Source organism: Oncorhynchus mykiss, chromosome Y, assembly GCF_013265735.2.
Source record: "Oncorhynchus mykiss isolate Arlee chromosome Y, USDA_OmykA_1.1, whole genome shotgun sequence".
NCBI lineage: Eukaryota > Metazoa > Chordata > Actinopteri > Salmoniformes > Salmonidae > Oncorhynchus > Oncorhynchus mykiss.
Window position 1 is genome coordinate 13,103,074 of NC_048593.1, and position 19,352 is coordinate 13,122,425.

General features: G+C 42.3%; 1 protein-coding gene across 1 annotated transcript in view; it reads right to left on the minus strand.

Moving 5' to 3' along the window:
* The window catches only part of LOC110509662 (junction-mediating and -regulatory protein), a 58,822-nt gene that overhangs the window by 11,420 nt on the left and 28,050 nt on the right, over positions 1 to 19,352 (minus strand). The gene's annotated exons all lie outside the window — the stretch shown is intronic.

The window sequence follows — 19,352 nt, forward strand, 5'->3', positions numbered from 1 at the left end:
AGAATACGTTTCATTTCCTTCCATATTGTTATACTATGAAGTTGTTAATGTTCTTAGCTTTATCTTTTGAAAATAGACACGTAAAAAGATTCTGCAGATGAGCATTTTCAATATGTACCCCCAGAATTAGGAAGAAGTAAAACGTTGCTTTTCATTCTATGAATTCGATTTGCCCATATAAAGTCTGTTATAACTGAGTATACTTTTTAAAGAATGTCTTCGGTGGGGTAATTGGTATTACTGAAAATAAATACAAAAACTTTAGCGGCCATGCCATTCTAAAAGAGGTATATTCTACCTGAAAGATTTACAGAAAGATTATTCCATTTAATTAGATCTGCTTTCATAGTGTTGAGTCATTTTTTGTAGTCTACTTAAAGGAATGCTGCAGATCTGGGAGTTATTCTTTTTCCCGGTTGCCATTATTTAGAATTTTTCCATGTTAATTTTATAACCTTCCAGGTGAATCAACAGCCTGATCAACTCTATGCGAAGGAGATGTGTCGCGCTGCATGAGGCAAATGGTGGTCACACCAGATACTGACTGGTTTTCTGATCCAAGGCCCTAGCTTTTTTTCTTTTTTTTTGTGGTATTTGTGACCAACAGATGCATAGCTGTATTCCCAGTCATGTGAAATCCATAGATTAGGGCCTAATGAATTTATTTAAATTGATTGATGTCCTTTTATGAACTGTAACTCAACAAAATCTTTAAAAATGTTGCCTGTTTGTTCAGTGTATTATATCATTCAAGTATATTTTTGCTTTAGGACATCTATACAATATTTGTATTGAATGTTGTAACGTCTGCTTCCAACTCACACTCTCAAACACGTAGATCCTCTAAACGCAGCCCACTTTCCAGCTCACACTCTCAAACTCATAGATCCCCTGAACGCAGCTCACTCTCCAGATCCCAATCACCTGAATTCTAATCACCTGTTCACACACCTGTATGTCATTATCACACACTATTTAGTTCAGTTCTTTATACCCCATCACTATGAGGTATTGTTTGTTTTGTGACACTTCTTTCGTAGCTCTGTTTTTCCCGTGATTTACTCCTCCCGTGTATGATAGTTTTTGCCTGCCTCACTAACGACGCCTTTTGCCTATTCCCTGCATGTACTTTAGGATTTCCTGTTATCTACCTATTGCCTGATCTCCCGGATGGCGTTACTAGCCTTTTCCCTGCCTGTACGGTTGCCCTTTTGGACCCCCTGTGTGTGACCCCCTGCCTGCCCCTGGACCCAGCTACCTGCCTCCTCCTGTGGTCCTGTACAATAAACAGCTGCTGCTCCCTGCGCTTGAAACCAGCTCTCTGTCTCCCGTCGTGTTCAATACAAATGTATTATTTCGGCTAGAAAGTTGAATAGAAATGGCAATTCCAGACAATCAAAAGTGTTTTCGGGCATTATTAATAAATTGGTTTATTGTTTTGCATATTGTATTCAACTGAAACATGTTTGTGTATTTGTATCAAGTCTTTCAAGTCTTTTTATAAGATTTATAATTTTATTGTTACAATTTATTAAACTTATGGGTCTAACTTCTTTGGGACTGGGGGGCAGTATTGAGTAGCTTAGATAAAAAGATGCCCAGAGTAAACTAGGTGCTACTCAGGCCCAAAAGCTAGAATGTGCATAATATAGATTTGGATAGAAAACACTGAAGTTTCTAAAACTGTTTGAATGATGTCTGTGAGTATAACGGCAGGCAAAAACCTGAGAAAAAATCCAACCAGGAAGTGGGTAATCTGAGGTTTGTAATTTTTCAAGTCATTGCCTATTGAATATACAGTGTCTATGGGGTCATTTTGCACTTCCTAAGTCTTCCACTAGATGTCAACAGTCTTTGGAACCTTGTTTGAGGATTCTACTGTGAAGGGGGAGAGAAAGAGAGCTGTTTCAGCCAAGTGTCATGCCATGAGCTGATCACTCGCGCTCCCGTGAGAGGTAGCTGCGTTCCATTGCATTTCTAAAGACAAAGGAATTCTCCGGTTGGAACATTATTGAAGATTTATGTTAAAAACATCCTAAAGATTGATTCTATACATCGTTTGATGTAAAAACTGTGTTTCTACAAACTGTGTTTTTTGACATTTCGTCTGAACAAGTGATCGCGCATTATGCATTTGCATTACTGGGCTAAACGTGCAAACAAAAAGGAGGTATTTGGACATAAATTATGGACTTTATCGAACAAAACAAAAATGTATTCTATAACATGAAGTCCTGTGAGTGCCATCTGATGAAGATCATCAAAGGTTAGTGATTAATGTAATCGCCATTTTTTTTTTTTTTGTGAGCCCTCTCCTTGGCTGGAAAATGGCTGTATGGTTTTCTGTCACTAGGTGCTGACCTAACATAATTGTTTGGTGTGTTTTCGGCATAAAGCCTATTTGAAATCAGACACTGTGGCTGGATTTACAAGAAGTTTATCTTTAAAATGGTGTAAAAATACTTGTATGTTTGAGAAATTTTAATTATGGGATTTCTGTTGTTTTGAATTTGGCGTCCTGCAATTTCACTGGCTGTTGGCGAGGTGGGACGCTACCATCCCACATATCCCAGAGAAGTTAATCAGCAGGGGACTCTCCAGATTTGAATATAACTGTTTGATGCAGTGAACTAGGAAGTACTGAATTAAGCGACGTGTGTGGTCATTTGTGTAAATGGTCACTTTGTCCAAATGGTTGAATAGAATTCTACGGGAAAACCATCCATTCCTGGTGCTTTTCTCCATGCGAAAATTTTAACAGCAATTCAGATTTATTGTTGGGTGATATCTATTTTTAATAAAAAAAATGTTGTATGCTGATAGTTGTTGCAGAGTTAGAGTCTTAGATGGCTATATATACAGTGCCTTGCGAAATTATTCGGCCCCCTTGAACTTTGCAACCTTTTGCCACATTTCAGGCTTCAAACATAAAGATATAAAACTGTATTTTTTGTGAAGAATCAACAAGTGGGACACAATCATGAAGTGGAACGACATTTATTGGATATTTTCAAACTTTTTTAACAAATCAAAAACTGAAAAATTGGGCGTGCAAAATTATTCAGCCCCCTTAAGTTAATACTTTGTAGCGCCACCTTTTGCTGCGATTACAGCTGTAAGTCGCTTGGGGTATGTCTCTATCAGTTTTGCACATTGAGAGACTGACATTTTTTCCCATTCCTCCTTGCAAAACAGCTCGAGCTCAGTGAGGTTGGATGGAGAGCATTTGTGAACAGCAGTTTTCAGTTCTTTCCACAGATTCTCGATTGGATTCAGGTCTGGACTTTGACTTGGCCATTCTAACACCTGGATATGTTTATTTTTGAACCATTCCATTGCAGATTTTGCTTTATGTTTTCAGGTCTTTTGCAGACTCCATCAGGTTTTCTTCCAGAATGGTCTTGTATTTGGCTCCATCCATCTTCCCATCAATTTTAACCATCTTCCCTGTCCCTGCTGAAGAAAAGCAGGCCCAAACCACGATGCTGCCACCACCATGTTTGACAGTGGGGATGGTGTGTTCAGGGTGATGAGCTGTGTTGCTTTTACGCCAAACATAACGTTTTGCATTGTTGCCAAAAAGTTCAATTTTGGTTTCATCTGACCAGAGCACCTTCTTCCACATGTTTGGTGTGTCTCCCAGGTGGCTTGTGGCAAACTTTAAACAACACTTTTTATGGATATCTTTAAGAAATGGCTTTCTTCTTGCCACTCTTCCATAAAGGCCAGATTTGTGCAATATACGACTGATTGTTGTCCTATGGACAGAGTCTCCCACCTCAGCTGTAGATCTCTGCAGTTCATCCAGAGTGATCATGGGCCTCTTGGCTGCATCTCTGATCAGTCTTCTCCTTGTATGAGCTGAAAGTTTAGAGGGACGGCCAGGTCTTGGTAGATTTGCAGTGGTCTGATACTCCTTCCATTTCAATATTATCGCTTGCACAGTGCTCCTTGGGATGTTTAAAGCTTGGGAAATCTTTTTGTATCCAAATCCGGCTTTAAACTTCTTCACAACAGTATCTCGGACCTGCCTGGTGTGTTCCTTGTTCTTCATGATGCTCTCTGCGCTTTTGACGGACCTCTGAGACTATCACAAAGCAGGTGCATTTATACAGAGACTTGATTACACATAGGTGGATTGTATTTATCATCATTAGTCATTTAGGTCAACATTGGATCATTCAGAGATCCTCATTGAACTTCTGGAGAGAGTTTGCTGCACTGAAAGTAAAGGGGCTGAATAATTTTGCACGCCCAATTTCAGTGTTTGATTTGTTTAAAAAGTTTGAAATATCCAATAAATGTCGTTCCACTTCATGATTGTGTCCCACTTGTTGTTGATTCTTCACAAAAAAAAATACAGTTTTATATCTTTATGTTTGAAGCCTGAAATGTGGCAAAAGGTCACAAAGTTCAAGGGGGCCGAATACTTTCGCAAGGCACTGTATATATATATATATATATATACACAATTCTGATTTATATACATTTTCATAATAAACTTGTGATTAAATTGCATTGTTGCTTCAAATTACTGCTTCTGTATCTTTATCTTTTAAAATTATAACTGGTTTAGCATTTATTAGTTTTGTGAGAGCTGCGAGATATTTACCAGGTTTATTTACCATTAGGTAGTTATTTGAGTTTAACCTTTAATTTTCTTCTTCACCTTGTAAATACTTTTTATGGGATACTTTTTAATATAGGAAGAAAAAAAATCACTAAACAAAATTTAACTTTTGGCGAGTGTGAGATTATAATTCCCCTAATGTACGCCTTAACTTCTTGGATCTCTAGGGGCGCTATTTCATTTTTGGATAAAAAACGTTCCCGTTTTAAGCGCGATATTTTGTCACGAAAAGATGCTCGACTATGCATATTCAGTTTTTGAAAGAAAACACTCTGAAGTTTCAGAATCTGCAAAGATATTGTCTGTAAGTGCCCCAGAACTCATTCTACAGGCGAAACCAAGATGATGCGTCAAGCAGGAAATTAGCAGAATCTCTGAAGCTCTGTTTTCCATTGTCTCCTTATATGGCTGTGATTGCGCAAGGAATGAGCCTACACTTTCTGTCGTTCCCCCAAGGTGTTAGCAGCATTGTGACGTATTTGTAGGCATATCATTGGAAGATTGACCATAAGAGACTACATTTTCCAAGTGTCCGCCTGGTGTCCTGCGTGGAATTCGGTGCGCAAACGCCAGCTGCTTGTACTTTTCCATTTGATTGAGGGGAGAAACCATGCTTCCACGAACGATATATCATTGAAGAGATAAGTGAAAAACACCTTGAGGATTGATTCTAAACAACGTTTGCCATGTTTTCAGTCGATATTATGGAGTTAATTTGGAAAAAAGTTCGCGTTTTGAGGACTGAATTTTCATTTTTTTTTTGGTAGCCAAATGTGATGTAGAAAACGGAGCTATTTCGAATTCACAAAGAATATTTTTTGGAAAAACTGAGCATCTGCTATCTAACTGAGAGTCTCCTCATTGAAAACATCCGAAGTTCTTCAAAGGTAAATTATTTTATTTGAAGGCTTTTATGTTTTTGTTGAAATCTTGCGTGCTGGATGCTAACGCTAATGCTAACGCTAAATGCTACGCTAGCTAGCCACTTTTACACAAATGATTGTTTTCCTATGGTTGAGAAGCATATTTTGAAAATCTGAGATGACAGTGTTGTTTACAAAAGGCTAAGCTTGAGAGATGGCATATTTATTTCATTTCATTTGCGATTTTCATGAATAGTTAACGTTGCATTATGGTAATGAGCTTAGGTCTGTAAATAGAATCCCGGATCCGGGTTTGGTAGACGCAACAGGTTAAAGGCATCCCAAATTATATTGGGGTTCGGCTTTTTTCTGTCCTCTATGTCCATATTTGTAAGGGTTTACATTTTCCCGTCTAAGTTTTGAATCAAGTTCTGGTATAGAAGACACACTCTGTTCATTCTCCAAATTCTGTTGCTAAATGTATTTTACATTGGTGTAATTAAGCATGATACTAGAGAATGATTCGACATCACTATTTCATGATTTGTTGGAAATAAAAAATGAAGTCAATTCTTGAATAGCTTTTTTTACTTTGAGAAAAAAATAAACAGTATTTTGTAGTTGGGAACAGTAAATCTCCAGTTGTCCGGTAAAATATTTGTAGAGATTACATTTTTCTGCCTCTTTGGAGACTCCCTAAATGTGCCTTTTTTATTACTATGTCTGTCAATCTTATCAAACGTGAAAAACAGCTTCTATCTCAAGGCTAAATAGTCATCACTGGACGGGTACCACCCGGCTACTCAACCCTGCACCTTAGAGGCTGATGCCCTATACACAGTTGAAGCCGGAAGTTTTCATACACCTTAGCCAACTACATTTAAACTCAGTTTTTCACAATTACTGACATTTAATCCGAGTTAAAATTCCCTGTATTAGGTCAGGTAAGATCACCACTTTATTTTAAGAATGTGAAATGTCAAAATAATAGCAGAGAGAATTATTTATTTCAGCTTTTCATCACATTCCCAGTGGTCAGAAGTTTACATACACTCAATTAGTATTAGGTAGCATTGCCTTTAAATTGTTTAACTTGGGCGAAAAATTTCAGGTAGCCTTCCACAAGCTTTCCACAATAAATTGGGTGAATTTTGGTCCATTCCTCCTGACAGAGCTGGTGTAACGGAGTCAGGTTTGTAGGCCTCCTGGCTAGCACACGTTTTTTCAGTTTGCCCACACATTGTCTATAGGATTGAGGTCAGGGCTTTGTGATGGCCGCTTCAATACCTTGACTTTGTTGTCCTTAAACCATTTTTCCACAACTTTGGAAGTATGCTTGGGGTCATTGTCCATTTGGAAGACCCATTTGCGACCAAGCTTTAACTTCCTGACTGATGTCTTGAGATGTTGCTTCAATATATATACACAACATGATCCCACTGGATTTGTGATACAATGAATTATAAGTGAAATAATCTGTCTGTAAACAATTGTTGGAAAAATGACTTGTAGACAAAGTAGATGTCCTAACCGACTTGCCAAAACTATAGTTTGTTAAAACAAGAAATTTGTGGAGTGGTTGACAGATAAAATTTTAAATGACTCCAACCTAAACGTATGTATGTAAACTTCCGACTTCAACTGTATATCTACAGAAATAAAAACAGATCTTGGTTCTGTTGCCTGTGAGTGTGTATAATAACCTACTGATTCCGTGAGCACCAAGCCTCACCCAACCACAACATGTCAGATAAATCTTTGCTATGCGCCGCTTGCTCCTTACCTTCGTTTTCTTGATCTCCAGTATTTTCTACAACTCGTCAAATGTCTTCCATACATTCGACTTCCTCCTGAGCAACCAAACATTCCCCCGTTTTGAGTTTATTTGTCATGTCATCTGCATCCCATTGGCTGTCACGTATTACAGTGACCCTGGTCATTGGTGACTCTATTACCCGTAGTATTAGACCTAAAACGAATCATCCAGCGATCATACACGGTTTACCAGGGGGCAGGGCTACCGACGTTAAGGCTAATCTGAAGATGGTGCTGGCTAAAGCTAAAACTGAAGAGTGTAGAGAGTATAGGGATATTGTTATCCACGTTGGCACCAACGATGTTAGGATGAAACAGTCAGAGGTCACCAAGCGCAACATAGCTTCAGCGTGTAAATCAGCTAGAAAGATGTGTCGGCATCGAATAATTGTCTCTGGCCCCCTCCCAGTTAGGGGGAGTGATGAACTCTACAGCAGAGTCTCACAACCCAGTCGCTGGTTGAAAACTGTTTTCTGTCGCTCCCAAAAGATAGAATTTGTAGATAATTGACCCTCTTTCTGGGACTCACCCACAAACAGGACCAAACCTGGCCTGTTGAGGAGTGACGGACTCCATCCTAGCTGGAGGGGTGCTCTTATCTTATTGACGAACATAGACAGGGCTTTAACTCCCCTAGCTCCACAATGAAATAGGGTGCAGGCCAGGCAGCAGGCTGTTAGCCAGCCTGCCAGCTCAGTAGAGTCTGCCATTAGCACAGTCAGTGTAGTCAGCTCAACTATCCCCATTGGGACCGTGTCTGTGCCTCGACTTAGGTTGGGCAAAACTAAACAAGGCGGTGTTCACCTTAGCAATATCACTGGAATAAAGACCTCCTCCATTCCTGCCATTATTGAAAGAGATTGTGATACCTCACATCTCAAAATAGGGCTACTTAATGTTAGATCCCTCACTTCCAAGGCAGTTATGGTCAATGAACGAATCATAATTTTGATGTGATTGGCCTGACTGAAACATGGTTTAAGCCTGATGGATTTACTGTGTTAAATGAGGCCTCACCTCCTGGTTAAACTAGTGACCATACCCCCCCGCGCATCCCTCAAAGGCGGAGGTGTTGCTAACATTTCTGATAGCAAATTTCAATTTACCAACAACAAAAAAATGACGTTTTTGAGCTTCTAGTCATGAAATCTATGCAGCCTCGTCAATCACTTTTTATAGCTACTGTTTACAGGCCTCCTGGGCCATATGCAGCGTTTCTCATGGAGTTCCCTGAACTCCTTTCAGACCTTGTAGTCATATAATAATAATGACATTTTTGGTGACTAATATTCACATGGAAAAGTCCACAGACCCACTCCTTTCGGAGCCATCATCGACTCAGTGGGTTCTGTCCAACATGTCTCTGGACCTACTCATTGCCACAGTCACACTCTGGACCTAGTTTTGTCCCGTGGAATAAATGTTGTGGATCTTAAATGTTTTTCCTCATAATCCTGGACTATCGGACCACCATTTATTACGTTTGCAATCAAAACAAATAATCTGCTCAGACCCAAACCAAGGATCATCAAAAGTCGTGCTTTAAATTCTCAGACAACACAAAGATTCCTAGATGCCCTTCTAGACTCCCTCCGCCTACCCAAGGACGTCAAAGTACAAAAATCAGTTAACCACCTAACTGAGGAACTCCATTTAACCTTGTGCAATACCCTAGATGCAGTTGCACCCCTAAAAACAAAAAAAAAGTGTCATAAGAAACTAGCTCCCTGGTATATAGTAAAATACCTGAGCTCTGAAGCAAGCTTCCAGAAAATTGGAACGGAAATCGCGCCACACAAAACTGGAAGTCTTCCGACTAGCTTGGAAAGACAGTACCATGAAGTATCGAAGAGCCCTCACTGCTGCTCGATCACCCTGTTTTTCCAACATAATTGAGGAAAATAAGAACAATCCAAAATGTATTTTTGATACTGTTGCAAAGCTAACTAAAAAGCAGCATTCCCCATGAGAGGATGGCTTTCACTTCAGCAGTGATCAATTCATGAACTTCTTTGAGGAAAAGATCGTCATCACTAGAAAGCAAAATAAAAGACTCCTCTTTAATTAAGGGCTGATTTCAAGGTTTTACTACTAACCTACAACGCATCACATGGACTTGCTACTACGCATCTTTCTGATTTGGTCCTGCCGTACATACCTACACGTACGCTACGGTCACAAGACGCAGGCCTCCTTACTGTCCCTAAAATTTCAAAACAAACAGCTGGAGGCAGGGCTTTCTCCTATAGAGCTCAATTTTTATGGAATGGTCTGCCTACCAATGTGAGAGACGCAGACTCTGTCTCAACCTTTAAGTCTTTATTGAAGACTCATCTCTTCAGTATGATTAAGTGAAGTCTGGCCCAGTAGTTTGAAGGTGAACGGAAAGGCACTGGAGCAACGAACCGCCATTGCTGTCACTGCCTGGCCTGTTCCCCTCTCTCCACTGGGATTCTCTGCCTCTAACCCTGTTACAGGGGCTGAGTCACTGGCTTACTGGTGCTCTTCCATGCTGTCCCTGGGAGGGGTACGTCACTTGAGTGGGTTGAGTCATTGACGTGATCTTCCTGTCTGGGTTTGCGACCCCCTTGGGTTGTGTCATGGCGGAGATCTTTATGGGCTATACTCGGCCTTGTCTCAGGATGGTAAGTTGGTGGTTGAAGATATCCCTCTAGTGGTGTGGGGGCTGTGCCTTGGCAAAGTGGGTGTGGTTATATTCTGCCTGTTTGCCACTGTCCGGGGGTATCATCGGATGGGGCCACAGTGTCACCTGACCACTCCTGTCTCAGCCTCCAGTATATATGCTGCAGTAGTGTATGTGTCGGGGGGCTAGGGTTAGTCTGTTATATCTGGAGTAATTCTCCTGTCTTACCCAGTGTCCTGTGTGAATTTAAGTATGCTCTCTCTAACTCTCTCTTTCTTTCCTTCTCTCTCTCGGAGGACCTGAGCCCTAGGACCATGCCTCATGATTATCTGGCCTGATGACTCCTTGTTGTCCCCAGTCTACCTGGCCATGCTGCTGCTCCTGTTTCAACTGTTCTGCATGCGGCTATGGAATCCTGACCTGTTCACCGGACGTGCTACCTCCCAGACCTGCAGTTTTCAACTCTCTAGAGACAGCAGGAGCGGTAGAGATACTTTGAATGATCGGCTATGAAAAGCAAACTGACATTTACTCCTGAGGTGCTGACCTGTTGCACCCTCGACATCCACTGTGATTATTATTATTTTGACCCTGCTGGTCACCTATGAACATTTGAACATCTTGGCCATGTTCTGTTGTAATCTCTGCCTGGCACAGCCAGAAGAGGACTGGCCACCCCTCATAGCCTGGTTCCTCTCTAGGTTTCTTCCTAGGTTCGGGCCTTTCTAGGAAGTTTTTCCTAGCCACCGTGCTTCTACACCTGCATTGCTTGCTGTTTGGGGTTTTAGGGTGGGTTTCTGTACAGCACTTTGAGATATCAGCTGATGTAAGAAGAGCTTTATAAATACATTTGATTTCCCCCCAGCTTCAGCAACATGGACAGGGCGATAAACACTGTTGATGTTCTGTGGTGGTCGCTGCAGCAGGGAGGACAGAGAAACACAACGGGTGCTAGCCACACAGTCACTCGCTGTTATTTATTTTTTAACACAGCACAGCATGTCTGAGCACGGCCCAGCACAATCAAATCAACTAAGGTCGGACTCCATCTTTAGTAATTTGCGTGTCTTAATTATTGAGATGTGATGAGTGGAAGCCCCACGCACACCTCAGTAAAGTGCCTTCCCAGCAACCCATCCCAATCTACCGGATATAGCCCCTCTCCATTCTCACCAACAACCACCATTAAATCTTAATTGTAATGACAAAGAAGGAATAATAATGATTTGACATCCTTAATCTGTCCAGTACGGTTATTCATTTAAAAATATATAACTACATTGTAGTATAATAAAGTCCTTCCTTCTCACTCTCTCTCCACCACCCCCTCCCTGTTCTCCCCCATTTATCCCACCCAAACCAAGCTTATCCCCACCTCCCATCTTTAACACGATGGTGTTCTCCGTTTTGCTCGACAACCCCCACAAGCGTCTTGGGACTCGTCTGAAGTCGGTACAACCGATCTGCCAACTTCTGTCTGTAGCGTCCGAATAGTTTCGGCAACACACTAATATGGTCCATCTGTGCAAAGGTGAGACTCTCGCAAACATGTCAGTTGTTTTGCTCTAGGACACACAAATAGCAAAATAATCTTGGTATTACCTTCATAAAACAATTCCATATAGCTTAATAGAACGCCACTGGCGTTCAAATTTTGGAAATGTTCACATTTCCATAAACTTCTATGTGTTTCCTTTCAAATAGTATCAATAATATGCATATCCTTGCGTCAGGTTCTGAGCTACAGGCAGTTAGATTTGGGTATGTCATTTTAGGTGAAAATGTAAAAAATGTTTTAAAAAAATAAAGGGTCCGATCCTTAAGAGGCAAATAAATAGAAAACCCCCCCCACAGGGGTTAGACTCTTATGGGCACCTCAAATCACCTGACATCATGTAGTACCAGTGTTTAACAGCAGGCGGTGCAGTGGTGCAAGTCAGGGGCATAGAGCTACATGCCTGGATGTGTTTACTGTACTACTAACCCAGTGTCCTCCTTTGTTTTCTTTTCATAGCCGTGGGACATTCTCTATGGATAAGAGGACCTGATTTAACCCAACCTACTGAGGCAATGGCATTCGAGTGTTCCAGTGTCTCTCACTTCTCAGGCTTAGTCCTATACATGGAAGTGACTTGGGTCTGTTACACCGTCTTTGTAGCTAGCTAACCAGCCCTGGATAAGCCCTGGGTGAGTTAGTAAGACAGCTGATCATTGTTCTAGGTGTGTTTAGACTAGACGGCAGCAGCTGGAACAGATTGTACAGTGAGAGTAGCTTACTTCCTAAGGACACACACACACACACCCCACAACATACATACACTACACTCACATGTCAGCCTAATATCTCAATGCAAAACAGATGTGTCTGTATGAGTGCCCACACGCACGCACACACACAGTAATCAACAGCATGCCTCACAGAACCTGAGCGGTTTAAATCAGCCAACAAACTGGATGTTTACTGTCTGTGTGAGGGAGGGAGAGAAAGAGAGTGAGTTAGATAGAGGTAGAGGAAGGAGAGAGAGAGAGAGAGAGAGAGAAAGAGTGTGTGTGTGTTAAGAGGCAGAGAAGGCTAGATGAGGAGAAAGACATAACTCAGTCAGTCACACAACGTTAGACATGACCTTAGAGCGGAGGTTTCCATTCTCCAATAGAGAGGGCATATTGGCCCGCTACACAAACTATAACATTTAGAATGATTGTAACATCTGGGCCTAGCACAGCTCCTACCCAGCAGACGAGTCACACATCCTGCTCTATGGAACTATGAAACACCCTAACAATGAGGAGGTCCATCATACAGTGCCTTGCGAAAGTATTCGGCCCCCTTGAACTTTGCGACCTTTTGCCACATTTCATGCTTCAAACATAAAGATATAAAACTGTATTTTTTGTGAAGAATCAACAACAAGTGGGACACAATCATGAAGTGGAACGACATTTATTGGATATTTTCAAACTTTTTTAACAAATCAAAAACTGAAAAATTGGGCGTGCAAAATTATTCAGCCCCCTTAAGGTAATACTTTGTAGCGCCACCTTTTGCTGCGATTACAGCTGTAAGTCGCTTGGGGTATGTCTCTATCAGTTTTGCACATCGAGAGACTGACATTTTTTCCCATTCCTCCTTGCAAAACAGCTCGAGCTCAGTGAGGTTGGATGGAGAGCATTTGTGAACAGCAGTTTTCAGTTCTTTCCACAGATTCTCGATTGGATTCAGGTCTGGACTTTGACTTGGCCATTCTAACACCTGAATATGTTTATTTTTGAACCATTCCATTGTAGATTTTGCTTTATGTTTTGGATCATTGTCTTGTTGGAAGACAAATCTTCTTCTAGAATGGTCCTGTATTTGGCTCCATCCATCTTCCCATCAATTTTAACCATCTTCCCTGTCCCTGCTGAAGAAAAGCAGGCCCAAACCATGATGCTGCCACCACCATGTTTGACAGTGGGGATGGTGTGTTCAGCTGTGTTGCTTTTACGCCAAACATAACGTTTTGCATTGTTGCCAAAAAGTTCAATTTTGGTTTCATCTGACCAGAGCACCTTCTTCCACATGTTTGGTGTGTCTCCCAGGTGGCTTGTGGCAAACTTTAAACGACACATTTTATGGATATCTTTAAGAAATGGCTTTCTTCTTGCCACTCTTCCATAAAGGCCAGATTTGTGCAATATACGACTGATTGTTGTCCTATGGACAGAGTCTCCCACCTCAGCTGTAGATCTCTGCAGTTCATCCAGAGTGATCATGGGCCTCTTGGCTGCATCTCTGATCAGTCTTCTCCTTGTATGAGCTGAAAGTTTAGAGGGACGGCCAGGTCTTGGTAGATTTGCAGTGGTCTGATACATCCATTTCAATATTATCACTTGCACAGTGCTCCTTGGGATGTTTAAAGCTTGGGAAATCTTTTTGTATCCAAATCCGGCTTTAAACTTCTTCACAGCAGTATCTCGGACCTGCCTGGTGTGTTCCTTGTTCTTCATGATGCTCTCTGCACTTTTAACTGACCTCTGAGACTATCACAGTGCAGGTGCATTTATACGGAGACTTGATTACACACAGGTGGATTGTATTTATCATCATTAGTCATTTAGGTCAACATTGGATCATTCAGAGATCCTCACTGAACTTCTGGAGAGAGTTTGCTGCACTGAAAGTAAAGGGGCTGAATAATTTTACACGCCCAACTTTTCAGTTTTTGATATGTTCAAAAAGTTTGAAATATCCAATAAATGTCGTTCCACTTCATGATTGTGTCCCACTTGTTGTTGATTCTTCACAAAAAAATACAGTTTTATATCTTTATGTTTGAAGCATGAAATGTGGCAAAAGGTCGCAAAGTTCAAGGGGGCCGAATACTTTCGCAAGGCACTGTATCTACGTGGAATAGAGACATAATGTAAACACTACTAGTCTCTCCCCAGTGGCGCAGCAGGCCACGCCCAGGAGACGGCACACAATTGGCCCAGCGTCGCCCGGGTTAAGGGAGGGTTTGGCCGGCTGGGATGTCCTTGTCCCATCGCGCTCTAGCGACTCCTTGTGGCGGTCCGGGACACATGCACGCTGACTTCGGTCGCCAGCTGTACGGTGGGCCTGGCTTCCGGGTTAAGCGAGCAGTGTGTCAAGAACCAGTGCGGCTTGGCGGGGTCGTTGTTTCTGAGGACACATGGTCTTAACCTTCGGCTCGCCCGAGTCCGTACGAGAGTTGCAGCGATGGGACAAGAGTAACTATCAACTGGATATCCTGAAATTGGGTAAAAGTACAACAAAACAAACAAAATACATATATATTTTTTTACTACTAGTATCACTTCACAGTGGGAATGTCTTTGACAGGGGCTGTTGACAAAATGTAAAATATGCCATTTCTAGTTGCCATTGTTCTCCGTTTCCCTGATACTGTGGCTGACTCAGTGTTTCCCCTATATCCGCCACTAAATTGTTGCCGCCACTGCAAAACAATTATATACAGTATACACATTTCTGCCGAGACATGATTTTAAGATCAGTGACACCAACGACTGTATATATGAACGGACAAAAGCCATAGATCACGTGACACCATTCATTCCTATGTAATGGCTCAATAGCGCATTGAAACCAAATGAAGTTGGTTAAGATGGCGTCTCAAGGAGATAACATGCGCAGTTTGAGCTACGCCAGGAGGTGATGTTGCAGGCTTGCTCAGTGCTGCCCCCTCTCATTAAGGAATTTGGTTCTTGTTAGGTGTTCTTGCAGTGAAAAGGCTATATGTGAGAAATAAGTATGAATAGAACACAGTATCGGAATAGAATGTTGCTGAGAATTGAACAATAAGATAAGAATAGTGAATGTGATGATGCCAGAGAGCTTTAGTTGTGTCCTCTGGCCAGTCTGCCACCTGGTCCAGTAACCCCCCCCCTTTCTTCTGTCACTTCCTGGTTGCTGTGCTGTGTCATGGTCTCATCTCAGACGCGACACCCTATACAGCCATGACCTAACCCTACACCACTAAATTATACACACACTGACACTGCCTCTCTCCGCATACAGTAACAGTACTACACCTCCATCCTTCTGTCCATCTTTCCACACCTCCTCTACAGCCCACTCTGTAATCTGCAGCTCCAGACAGCTGGTGTCAGAGTGAGTGAGGCAGGAATAATAGCCTGGTCTGTTCCCAGGGCCAGGGGGCCACAGGCTGAAATAACTACAGAGATGGACCAGTGTCACAGTCCTTATCACAGACGCCTAAAACAGCCTTCTATCACCTACGGGAGTGAGGAACGTCACCACACGCGCAAACACGCGCACGCCCACACTTTTTATCATACACGCCTTTTAGGTTCTACCTACTAACTACCTATGGTACTTAGCCACCATTTCATAAGTTACAGAAGCAACATGACTTATTAATGTATGCCCTTTGAACCTGGCTGTAACAGAATACCCATGCTGCATCACTCCGACACAAGATAGGGCTGACCCACAATGCATCATTCATCCTATACCTGCTCTCCTTTGTCCAGGACACTCATCCACTTCATCCCTTCATTAATCTATTCATCTGTTCCCTCTTTCGCCTGTTCCTTTTGGCATGTTGACAGGGTTCAGCCCAGGGGTGGGCAACTCCAGTGCTTGTGGGACGCAGTGTGTGCATGTTTTTGTTCCAGCCCAGCTCTAACATATCTGTCGAAATTGAAGACCATGTTTAGTTGATGACTTGAATTAGGTAAGTTAGTGCTGGGCTTGAACAAAAGCCTGCATGGACTGCAGGGTTCTCGGGTTGAGTTCTATCCAGATTTTCATATCGTCAGACCGTCCTTCGCTCATCCCGGGATTTACGGTATTACCGGTTTAGTACACAAGAGGGAGCCAAATAGACACACAAAAAAGCCAATTAGGCATCTACAAGAAAGCTAACAAAATGAGCACAAATAATAGCGAATTTCCATGAAGGCTGCTAGCTAAATATGCTAATGAGCACAAATATAAATAAATGAATTGCAAAGACAGGCAATCCAGCTCATAAAGCTATACATATATATAGGTAAGAGCTACTGAATGTAATATTTTGTGAGTTTGGACATTTACAAGCGAATGTGAACAAGAGACATTGTGCAAATGAACAGAGTTTTGACGCATGCTAGTCTGAAGGAAGAACAGTACTGGCTCTGGAGAAGCATGTGTACACGCTGTGTCTGTGTGGAGCCTGGAGTCGCTAGGGCAACAGCTCTGAGAAAGCAGCTCTGCCTGCTCTGCTCGGAGAAGAGAGGAGCAGATGGGTCGAGAAAAGCGAGGTGAAAAGCGCTTCATAATGTAAAATAATGTGACAAGTGAAATGAAGAACGCAATTTGCTTCATCTCCTAACAAATTGGACAAGTTGACTGCAGGTATTTACTTAGAAAGCAGTTACAAGTCTAAAAACGTATTGAAAAACTTCAAAGAAATAGTTTCAGAGGTATAGAAAAACCATCCGTGTCTATTTCCAAATACCCCGGCATATGGCATTCCGCCCAAGCCTACAGGGTTCCCACCCCTAGTTCAGAAGGTTCCAGAAAGAAAAGAACCATGTGAAATGGATACTGTTCCCAACTTCTCATCATAAGAGTATATTTCCCATCAACTCGTACAACCAGCTAAATAACGGTGCATTCGGAAAGTATCCCATTTTATTTAATCCTTTTTTAGAATAAGGCTGTAACGTTAACAAAATGTGGGAAAAGTCCAGAGGTCTGACTATCTTCCGAATGCACTGTATAGCTTAGCCCATTGTCAGCTCCTCCCTTCTAAAAAAGGTGACAGGATTCATTTACACCTTCCACTAGGTCCTAGGACAATTGGCATCAGTGCAGTATGTGTGTGTGTGTGTGTGTGTGTGTGTGTGTGTGTGTGTGTGTGTGTGTTCACACTCCCAGGAGGTAAGAGGCTATAACTTTATCAGGTTCTCATCTCCTTTGGGGCACTGATAGTAGTCTATTGAAAGACTACCTAGCCTACCCTCATCTGTCCACGTGACAATTCTCGCCTCACCTTACTCGCAACATTTACCCACTTGAACATCAAGGACAATGCAGAGCACATGCAAACACCCTATCCTTCCCCTTTCTCCTCTCCCTCACCCTTTTCTCGCTCGTCCTTCCTCTCAGTGACACACTCCTACTCCCAGCTGTATAATGTAGGGCTGTTCTACTGACTCATCAGTTTATGAGAAACCAAGCAACAACCAACATCCAAACGACCAACTGACTGACCCGTCTGATATTTGGGTTAATTTGCATACAGCTTTGTTTCCAGCCGTTGGTTTCCCCTCGGGGCAACAGGTGGTTGAGCTGAATCACAATCATAGCATCAAACAGACCTACTGACCAACTATCCTAGACGGATCTCCTTAGCTCACAATATAGCAAAGCTTAGGGAACATTTTGCTGTTGTCTTCACGAACAAGCGTGTGGAAACAGTAGACATTAAGTAATAGGACTGGGAATTGCCAGGGGCTTCATGATACGATATCACGATACTTAGGTGCTGATATGACATGTGATTTTTACAAGTCTATGTATTGCGATTTCATGTTTCAAACATATTGTTCTCTCCGTGTCTGCTGCAGAGAGACAAGAGAGAGCATGATAAAAATGAGTTTTGATCAGCAATGGCAATAGAAGTGCTGAAAACATGGCTCACTATTTAAAAAGATGGAGAACAAGCTAGAGGATGAAAAATACTGGAGTTTTGGCGCAGGTACAGTCGACTAGCATTAGCTAACGCTACCTAGCAAAAACATTTAATAATAATGTTGCGATATGTAACTAACAAGTTTCTTATCCCATCACTATTAAATAATTTAACAATTCACGATTTATATGGTGGATATAATGTACAGTACTCTAGCTCCTCCTACAAACTACATGAGCAAACTAACATATTTGAATTCATATTGTAGGGGGTTTAATTAACAAAAGACTGCTAGCAACCTGCTGCAACCCAGTAGGCAGGCAGGATTACTGAGCCATATCATTGCTCCAGGTTCTGGACATCTGGCAGGCATACTAGAGGAGAGCAGATCAGTGGAGCAGCTTTGACCATACTGGCAGGATTATCAAACGAGCCCAGAGACTAGATCTCTCCTTCATGTTTCACAGTGTTGGAAGGCTTAATAAGTGAGCCCAGACACAGCGAGCAACGATGAGAGGATTAAGGATTAAGACACCCTAGATGCCGATTCAAGATCAGTTCATCATTTCCCCCCTAATGGTTTGTGTTAGGGTTTCGAAAGGTAAACTGATCCTACATCTGTACCTACCGGGAACCAGGTCCTATCCGAAGTTCATAATGCTGCATTGTGTTCTGAAGAAACTCCCCTCAAACAGAGTCGTGTGTGTGTGTGTGTGTGTGTGTGTGTGTGTGTGTGTGTGTGTGTGTGTGTGTGTGTGTGTGTGTGTGTGTGTGTGTGTGTGTGACACCAACGCAGCACCACAGACAGCCATGCTGGGTGAGGAATGTGGTGTGGGGAAAAGGCAAATAGTGGGAAATCACCCCCAACGCCATGACTACGAGCTACAGACTGGACCCTCACAAGAGATTACTGAAATAACACACAACCCTCACTAACACAACAGCCTCAGAGAGAGTGAACGAGAAGGGAAGGAGAGAGGGGAGAGTGAGAGGAGAGGTGTCTGCTGAGACTGCAGTATTCCAGGCTGGTCTGGTTTAGAGGCTGAGTACAAACTGCTGTACTAATACTGTAGGTTAAGCTGCTCTGGGCAGGGAGGCAGGGAGGCAGGAGGACTGAAGGGGGGGGAAAGCCTCTCTAGCTGATCTGATCCTCTACCCCCCCCCCCCCCAACCCCCATACACACACGACTGCCCATCATATTGTGGGAAGAGTTTAGCCTTCACCACAGCTCTAGAATCAG